The sequence below is a fragment of the Physeter macrocephalus genome, chromosome 7, assembly GCF_002837175.3.
Source record: "Physeter macrocephalus isolate SW-GA chromosome 7, ASM283717v5, whole genome shotgun sequence".
Taxonomy (NCBI): domain Eukaryota; kingdom Metazoa; phylum Chordata; class Mammalia; order Artiodactyla; family Physeteridae; genus Physeter; species Physeter macrocephalus.
In genome coordinates, this window is record NC_041220.1 from 16,306,715 (window position 1) to 16,316,693 (window position 9,979).

Consider the following 9,979-nt stretch of genomic DNA (forward strand, 5'->3'; position numbering starts at 1 on the left):
GAACACTGCCAAACTCATTCTACGAGGCCACCATCACCGTGATACCAAAACCAGACAAAGATGTCACAAAGAAAGAAAACCAGAGGCCAATATCACTGATGAACATAGATGCAAAAATCCTCAACAAAATACTAGCAAAGAGAACCCAACAGCACATTAAAAAGATCATACACCGTGAACAAGTGGGGTTTATCCCAAGAAAGCAAGGATTCTTCAATATACGCAAATCACTCAATGTGATACACCACATTAACAAATTGAAGGAGAAAAACCATAAGATCATCTCAATCGATGCAGAGAAAGCTTTTGACAAAATTCAGCACCCATTTATGATAAAAACCCTCCAGAAAGTAGGCATAGAGGGAACTTACCTCAACATAATAAAGGCCATATATGACAAACCCAGAGCCAGCATTGTCCTCAATGATGAAAAACTGAAAACTTTTCCACTAAGATCAGGAACAAGACAAGGTTGCCCACTCTCACCATTCTTATTCAACATAGTTTTGGAAGTTTTAGCCACAGCAATCAGAGAAGAAAAAGAAATAAAAGGAATCCAGATTGGAAAAGAAGAAGTAAAGCTGTCACTGTTTGCAGATGACATGATACTATACATAGAGAATCCTAAAGATGCTACCAGAAAACTACTAGAGCTAATCAATGAATTTGGTAAAGTAACAGGATACAAAATTAATGCACAGAAATCTCTTGCATTCGTATACACTAATGAAGAAAAATCTGAAAGTGAAATTAAGGAAACACTCCCAATTATCACTGCAACAAAAAGAAAAAATATCTAGGAATAAACCTATCTAAGGAGACAAAAGACCTGTATGCAGAAAATTATAAGACACTGATGAAAGAAATTAAAGATGATACAAATAGATGGAGAGATATACCATGTTCTTGGATTGGAAGAATCAACATTGTGAAAATGACTATACTACCCAAAGCAATCTACAGATTCAATGCAATCCCTATCAAACTACCACTGGCATTTTTCACAGAACTAGAAACAAAAAAATTTCACAATTTGTATGGAAACACAAAGGCCCTGAATAGCCAAAGCAATCTTAAGATAGAAAAACGGAGCTGGAGGTATCAGGCTCCATGACTTCAGCCTATAGTACAAAGGTACAGTCATCAAGGCAGTATGCTACTGGCACAAAAGCAGATATATAGATTAATGGAACAGAATAGAAAGGCCAGAGATAAACCCATGCACATATGGTCACCTTATCTTTGATAAAGTAGGCAAGAATATAGAGTGGAGAAAAGACAGCCTCTTCAATAAGTGGTGCTGAGAAAACTGGACTGCTACATGTAAAATTATGAAATTAGACCACTCCTTAATACACAAAATAAACTCCAAATGGATTAAAGACCTAAATATAAGGCCAGACACTGTCAAACTCTGAGAGGAAAATATAGGCAGAACACTCTATGACATAAATCACAGCAGGATCCTTTTTGACCTACCTCCTAGAGAAATCAAAATAAAAACAAAAATAAACAAATGGGACCTCTTGAAACTTAAAAGCTTTTGCACAGCAAAGGAAACCATAAACAATACAAAAAGACAACCCTCAGAATGGGAGAAAATATTTGCAAATGAAACAACTGAGAAAGGATTATTCTCCAAAATTTAGAAACAGCTTATGCAGCTCAATATCAAAAAAACAAACAACCCAATCGCCAAATGGGCAGAAGACCTAAATAGACATTTCTCCAAACATGATATACAGATTGCCAACAAACAGATGAAAGAATGCTCAACATCATTATTCATTAGAGAAATGCAAATCAAAACTACAATGAGATACCATCTTACACCAGTCAGAATGGCCATCATCAGAAAAACTACAAGCAGTAAAAGCTGGAGAGGGTGTGGAGAAAAGGGAACCCTATTGCACTTTGGTGGGAATGTAAATTGATACAGCCACTATGGAGAACAGTATGGAGGTTCCGTAAAAAGCTAAAAATTGGACTACCATATGACCCAGCAATCCCACTAATGGGCATATATCCTGAGAAAACCATAATTCCAAAAGAGTAATGTACCAAAATATTCATTGCAGCTTTATTTACAATAGCCATGACATGGAAGCAACCTAAGTGTCCATCAACAAATGAATGGATAAAGAAGATGTGGCACATATATACAATGGAATATTACTCAGCCATAAAAAGAAACAAAATTCAGTTATTTGTAGTGAGGTGGATGGATCTAGAGACTGTCATACAGAGTGAAGTAAGTCAGAAAGAGGAAAACAAATACCGTATGCTAACACATGTATATGGAATCTAAAAAACAAAACAAAAAATGGTCATGAAGAACCTAGCGGCAAGATGGGAGTAAAGACCCAGACCTACCAGAGAATGGACTTGAGGATACGGGGAGGGGGAAGGGTCAGCTGGCACAAAGTGAGAGAGTGGCATGGACATATATACACTACCAAATGTAAAATAGATAGGTAGCGGGAAGCAGCTGCATAGCACAGGGAGACCAGCTTGGTGCTTTGTGACCACCTAGAGGGGTGGGATGGGGAGGGTGGGAGGCAGGGAGACGCAAGAGGGAAGAGATATGGGGATGTATGTATATGTATAGCTTTGTTGTGAAGCAGAAAGTTATACACCATAGTAAAGCAATTATACTCCAATAAAGGTGTTAAAAAAAAAGTTAAAGAAATTGTTTTTCAGGTTCTTTAAAAAAAAAAGTAATATTTGAAGTTATTGAAAGAGATGTATTAATAAATAAAACACTTCCAGAAAATTTTATTACTGTCTTACCTTTTCTGATGCTCCTGGATCTTTCCTTAAAATACGTAAATATTTATAACTTTTAACAGAGTTTTTATAGATGTGGTGCTTTTTCTGGGCTGAGGCAAGAAACTTCCTTGAAGTCTAAAGCAGAATATGCTTGGAGGAGTATTTTTTTCTTTTGGAACTGAAGAGCTTATGAGCTTGTTATTGTAGCAATAATGCATATACAGTAAAAATACAATTGCTAACCACTCCCCTTTCGATATTCGTGCTGAGAATTACTAATCATTCAGTCAGATGTCAGTGAGCTTGTGCTTTTCTAGTCTATGGTGATCTGATCAGGGCCGATAAGAATGGTTGTGATAATTAAGACAGAGTAATGATAAGAATACATTAATGGAAACTGTCAAAAACAATGTGCTAAACATCTAATGTTACATGCAATCTGTCAGTATTTCTGGTGAGGTGTCTAACCACATGATGGTGGTCATAGGTTTCTTTCATCATGTAATGAGTAATGAAGTAATCCTCTGGCTGTTTTTCATGTTTGATGAAGCATTTTTGATATTTTATCTCCTTGTTTTTGCCCCATTTTCTTTTTAGCCTTTGATCCTCATTCTCTTCCATGTAATTATATTTCCTTTTATTAAAATTGGCTTGCAAAGAGAAGACCATGAAGATACTCTCTATAGCTGTCAATCAGTAGACCCAGGAAGTTTCTAAATGACAATAGTTGATTCAGCACATTAGCTTGTTGGAATTATCTGCATGGCAGAGATGTCAGTATATTGTTTCCAAGCTTGATTTCTACATGCAAGGAGTAGCAGAGCATGCCCCTGCTTCTTTTATATTCCACAGGAGAGCAAACAAGTGGCATAATCAATTCTTCCAGCCTTTGTATTTTACCTGATGTTTACTTTGCACATTGCTTAAAAACATGCCCTTATTTCACCTCTTTAAAGTCTATTTGCCTTTTCTTTTTTATCTTATAAGAAAATAAGATTATCTTAGTGCAAGGTCATGGTGCATTTCATTAAACACTCGTAATATTTTTCTTTTCTCAGCATCCACAAAGTGGTGAAAAGTTGCCCTATTACTAAAAGATTGTCAGGCTCTGTACATATAAAGAATAACCTGCTCTTATCATGTGCTGAGGGAACTGGAACTGTGCAGATGGCTTTGACTCAGTAACTTTACTGGTCAGTGACATATATTATTGTATCTAGGAGAGATCAAGCATAAGCTTGACATCTTTTGTGCTATGAATATCAAAATAAAGCAAGCATAGATTTGGTCTTTAATGCATGAAAATAACTCTATGTTGCCTAAGAGAATTCAAAGGCAAAAATTAATTCTCAGATTTTCACAAATGACCAAGCTGGCTTTTTCCTTTGGGTTCCCTGTGTGTGTTTTCAAGTTACTTAATTAGCAAGATCAGGATACCATTTCGGGGTGTTAAAGGTCACATTAGGAAATTCCTGGCCTTTTCTTTATATTGCTATTTTTTAAGCAGTCAGTACCAGCCACCTGGAGGAATGACCACTATTGGGCCATGGCTTCTTTTGCAGTGACATTTGCTCAATAAATTTTTTCATGGTAATAATTGAAAAAAGTCAAAATGGTGTGAAGAAGTAAATGTCATATTCCCACAATGCAATATGATTGGAATTCATAAAGGCTCAGTGACTCACAAGACAGTTTAATTAAAGCCTCCATGTGGCACGTGGAAGTTAGTACAAAATTTGCTTGACCATATTATTTTCTGACGGCATAGAATGAATCCTTTATTAAAATGCCTAGCAAAGACTGTGATTTAGTATAAAATATCTATATTATTGCTACTTATTTTCTTTTGGGTTGTTTTAATCCATTTCCCATTGCAAGTCAGTAATATTTTAAGGGCTAGTTTTTAATATAAAAATTTTTGTTGCAAAAAGTCAGTACAATCCCTGTCTCATAGAAGTTGCTCAAACTGTACCAGGAATGGCATGCAAGTTCCACAACATAAATGAAGAAAAAGCAGTGCTAGGAAGGAAAAACGTTTTGTGGAGTTGGAAAACCATATTGTCTTTTAAGTATGATGATTGCTAATCTCTCATCCTTATGTGTTCCTGTGGGGCTCTAAAAAAATGGACCCTGCTGTCTGGAATTAACTTTTCTGCTTTCTTAAGACTAAAGAACAAATTGCAATAAACATCTCCAAAAGAGAGAGCGCATTTAAAAGAATTTGGGGCCATCTTGAACCACTGGGCAAGCAGAGCAGCGGCTCACATTCTTTTAGCCACTAGGGAGCAGCTAGCTGCTTCAGGTGTTCTGCCTAACTCTCCCGACAGCTCAAAGGAGGCAAGGGCGGGAAGAGGAAGGGCACTCCTTTTGAGCCTTCTCGCTGCAGGCTGCTTATCTGTATACCATAGGTGGTAGCATTACTGTTCCTTTATTCTGCCAAGACAGGCAAATAAATGAAAGCTGTATAAAATAGTATCAAACAAATCGGGGACTTTCATTTGTTTCAAAGAAAAATTAGTTTGAATCTTGGTCAAGGATAATGCAAGAGCTTATTTTATTACAACCCAAATTAAGAAATGATGTCCAATTTTAAATCCTGAAAGTAGATAGCTTCCAAGTTATCCATATAGCTATATACACACACACGCACACATACATATAACACTATACCTATAATATATAATATATAAAATATATGACACAATCTCTGACACAGAAGAAAAAACTATATCTCTATCTATCTATCTATCTCCATATTTCTTTGTGTCAGAGACTGCAGATTTCCTTCCCTCGTGCCCTTTCTTTAGATATTTTTAGCCTGGCACATAGTCATGCAAAATAAAGATGACTTGTCTACATGCACGGGCAGAACAATTAAGGAAATTTTGCTGCTGCTTCTGAAACTGAACCCAGTGGCCCTTCCAGCCAAGGACTCTTGAGAGCAGACTTTTCTTCTGTCTTAAGCCATTACCATTTTTCTGTTACTCGCAGCTGGGCAGAGTCTCACTATTAGAGTTGTGGGATCATCATGAAACAATTAGGAGGCTGGGTAGAGTAAAGTACTTTGGATCCATAGTCAGAAGTTCAGGTCTGATTCTTGCCTCTGCCTCTTGCCAAGTATATGTCTTTGGGCAACTCACTTCATCTCAGTTGCTCCATTTGTAAAATGAGATGGTAGTTCCTACCTGACTGACTAAGGAATACATGAAACGGTGAAATGTTTGGGATAAGCAATTCCATCCCCACAAAATGATCAAATATCAGCTAGCATGCAAATGAACATTGGAGACATCTACCTATACATTTAATAAGAAAAAAAACACACAAAAAATTTTATCTGAACATTTTAGGTAAGTAGATTTGAGTCTTTTTATAAAATAAAATTAATATATCTTCTACTTTATTAAAATTTTGCTTTAGGTAGAATCCCAGCCTCTTAGAACCTAAGTATTAATATGAGCTTTTTGATCATTTAACTTTACCTTGCACTTAGCTGACCACCACTCTGACTTAATCACTGTTTGCTAACAAAAATTTATAGATTTATTTAAGATTCCAATAGAATAAAGGTGAAAAGTTTGTTTGTCTCTATATCTCACTGGGAAAATTACTACAAGGGCAGTGATTTCCTTATATGTAATAGAAAATTAATGACAAATCTGAAGCCACATTTGATAGAAGCTTTAGAGTATTTATTCAATAACTTTATATAAGTAGAGTGTATATCTACCTTATAATGCCCAGAAAATATTAAATTGCCTTAAAATACCTAAACAAAAATAAAGTTCCATAATATCAAAATAAAAAGCATACAAATTATGGGTTACACACAAACTAAATGCTAATGACCATATTGACTTTCCCTCGATGCTTAGCCTGTAGACCTAGATGCTGTTATTACTATTACTTTATAACAAGTTATTACGATTATAATGTATATGTATCACATATTGTTTCAAATACAACTTCATTTAAGTGTATATGTTTAATCTTTGAGAACAAAGAGCTTATGTTTTTATTGTTTATACTAAATTGGCCATTTATCTCTAAGAAAACATTAGAGCTAGAGACTTCAAAAGTTCATTGCCCCCCAAAATTAAAAATAATCATAAAAATTCACTTTTAACCATATGTCAAATATTATGCGTTGGGCATAATATGCAACTTGATTTCTGACAACTTTTCTGTGTCACCTTGAGTTTCAAAAATTCAAGGAATAACATAAGAAAAATATCTTGAACTAAATTATCTCATGGGAGATATGATTAATATTGAGGAGGTATTAGAAGAAATAGTAGGTTAATGTTTCTAAACTACTGTAGATCATAAAATAAAAGATATATAAACTACATACCACAAACTATTGTTTCTCATATATTAAATTTACGTTGCTTAGTATCTATAGCTTCTAAAAAGACTGAAAAATCCTTCTTCAACTAGTAATCCTTAATTACCCCTATTAGTTTGTGGTATAAACATAACAAAAGTCAGAGACAAGTTAGAGAGGACATACATCTCTGATGAGTTTAGATCACACCTTCCCTAGAAAGGGATTTTGCTTTAGTTAGATATTCTCAGTCTGTTACCTAGGATCATGACAACAGTTAGGGAAAGATATATTCATTTCAAATTACAGGCATTGTCACTTTCTACAATCTCTGCATGGAAATATGCTTAGGAACCATCAATCCTGACTGTAAAATAATGTTAAATGACTCTTCTGTTCAGTTATCCTGTTCTCCTTTTATTCTTCCTTTTCTGACAACCTCCTCTAAATTTTGTCTGATTTTAATACCACTGTGTTTTAACTCATTTAATCTTATATGAGCTGGCTTCTGCCCCAATCATTTTATTAAATTTATTCTTTTGGAAAATATTCATAATTTCCTAGTAACCAAATAAAATCTTTCTCACTTCTTATCCTCTTAGACTATTCTGCTATATGTGGAATTGCTAACTATCTCTTCTTTCTTGTCAAAATATTTTCTAGGACGAATTGTCCGTTCATTTGTTTATTAGGACATTTATTCACTTCCTCAAAATGTACTCTTTGGGGTTTAATGAGTTAGGCACGACGTTCAGAGGGAGCAATTGCATTGCATCAGGTAAGGCATTGACTTCCCACTTACTCCGGATTTATGCCTGTTTCTAGGATCATCACATTTTCATTGACTTATTAGATAAGTATTTATGGAGCACCCATTATGTGCCAAAGGACTCCATACTAGAGATACAGTGATGAACATTCAAAATCTACTTGCTGCAGTGAACTCTTGAGGACTCACGTAAGCATTAATTCACTCATTCATTCAAAAATATAATTTATAGAATGTATATTATGTGTCAGGAGCTAGTTTAGGCACTGGTTACATCTTGTGAAGAAAAAAAGTCCCTGCCCTTGTGGAGTTTATATTCTGCTAAGGAAAACAGAGAATAAAATAAACGGGCAATATAATATAAAGGTTATACATGCTATGAAGACTTCGAATCAGGATAAAGTTTAGAGGATAAGAGACATGGATTTTTAGGTAGTGTGTTTAGGAAAAGCCTGTTTAAAAAGAGATGTTTCTGAGATGAATTAGATGGAAATGGGGGAGTAAAGCATGTGAGTATATGGGGAAGACCATTTCCAGCAGACGGAACATGAAGTGTGAAGTCTAGAGGTGGGATTTTGTTTTGTGTGTTTCACATACAGGAAAGCCATGGAACCAGAGTGAGGAGTGAGGGAAGAAATGAGATTAGAGTTAGAACCAGGCAAATCTTGGAGCCTTGTAGATCATGTTAGGGATTTTATTTTAATTATAGTGGGAAGCCATTGGAGAGTTTTATGTATCCCTTTAACTGCTCTGCAGAATATGGACTGTAGAGGAATGAGGAAGGATGCAAAGGGAACAGTTGGAACCAATACCTTAAGTAATCCAAGGAAGACATGAAGGTGGCTTAACTAGGGCAGTGGCAATAGCAGTTATAAGAGGTTTTATTCACAATATATTTAATAGGTAGATATAGTGTAAATGGCTGGTGGTTTGGGGTGGTATTATATAAGGACAATAAAACAAGATGTTCACCCAAGTGAGTGAGGAATGTTCACCCAAGTGAGTGAGGAAGACTGAGGAGGATGTTCACCCAAGTGAGTGAGGAAGACTGAGGAGGACCTGATTTACTTACTCTATTTGCTGAGGTAAAAAGGCTGAGAACAAGCAGGCTTAGGGTAAGAAATCAAGAGTTTGGGTTAGTTCATATTAAATGTGCTAGGTTTACTAGATATCTGTGTGCAGCTATCAAGTGGGTATATTGATCTGGAGCTTATGGGGAAGTTGAGCGCAAGAAATCTGTATTTGAGAGTGGGCAGTCATGGGCCTGGCTGAGAGCACCAAGGGAGTGAATGTTGACAGAAAAGTCCAAACTGAGTTCTGGGCACTCTGACATTTAGAAGTCAGAAGTAGGAGGAAGGGTAAGGAAATTAAAATGAGATAATAAAGTAGGAACAAAGTCAGGAATGTGTGGTGTCTGGAGACCCTAGTTCAGAAAGCATTTCAAGAGGAAGTCAGTCATCTACTCTTTCTAATGCTATAGAAAAGCTGAGTAAATTATGTCTTGAGAATTGTCCATTAGGTTTAACAACATGGACGTCACTGGTAATCTATAAATGTTTTCAGAGAAGAATGGATAATAGAATGAGTGGAGTGGGTTTAAGAGCGAACTGGAACTGAGGAAACAGATACAATGAATATAGATAATTCTATTGAAGAGTTTTCCTATAAAGCAGATCTTAGAAATGGTTGATAGCAGGAGAAGAATGTTGGGTAAAGGGAAAAATAGTTATTTTTTTTTAAGTAGGAAAAGTGATAGGATAATTTTATGCTATGAGAAATATTCTGGAGAGAGGATGAAACAGAGCAGATATAAGTATGTGAAGATGGTGCTATTGGTCATGCAAAAACCCACAATAGTCTAACATCAAATCCCAGCGTGGTGGAATTGAGGAGATGACCAGAAATCTACTTGTATATCTCCCTCCAAAGACCTGCCTGTCCTAGAGTAAGTCTCTATATCAACTATCTATTGCTATAACAAATCATCCTAAAATTTATGACTTAAAACAACAGCAGTCATTTACTATCTCATAAGGTTGGGATATATAGGCTAGGAATTTTTTTTTTTTTTTTTTTTTTTTTTTTTTTTTTGTGGTATGCGGGCCCCCCTTTGT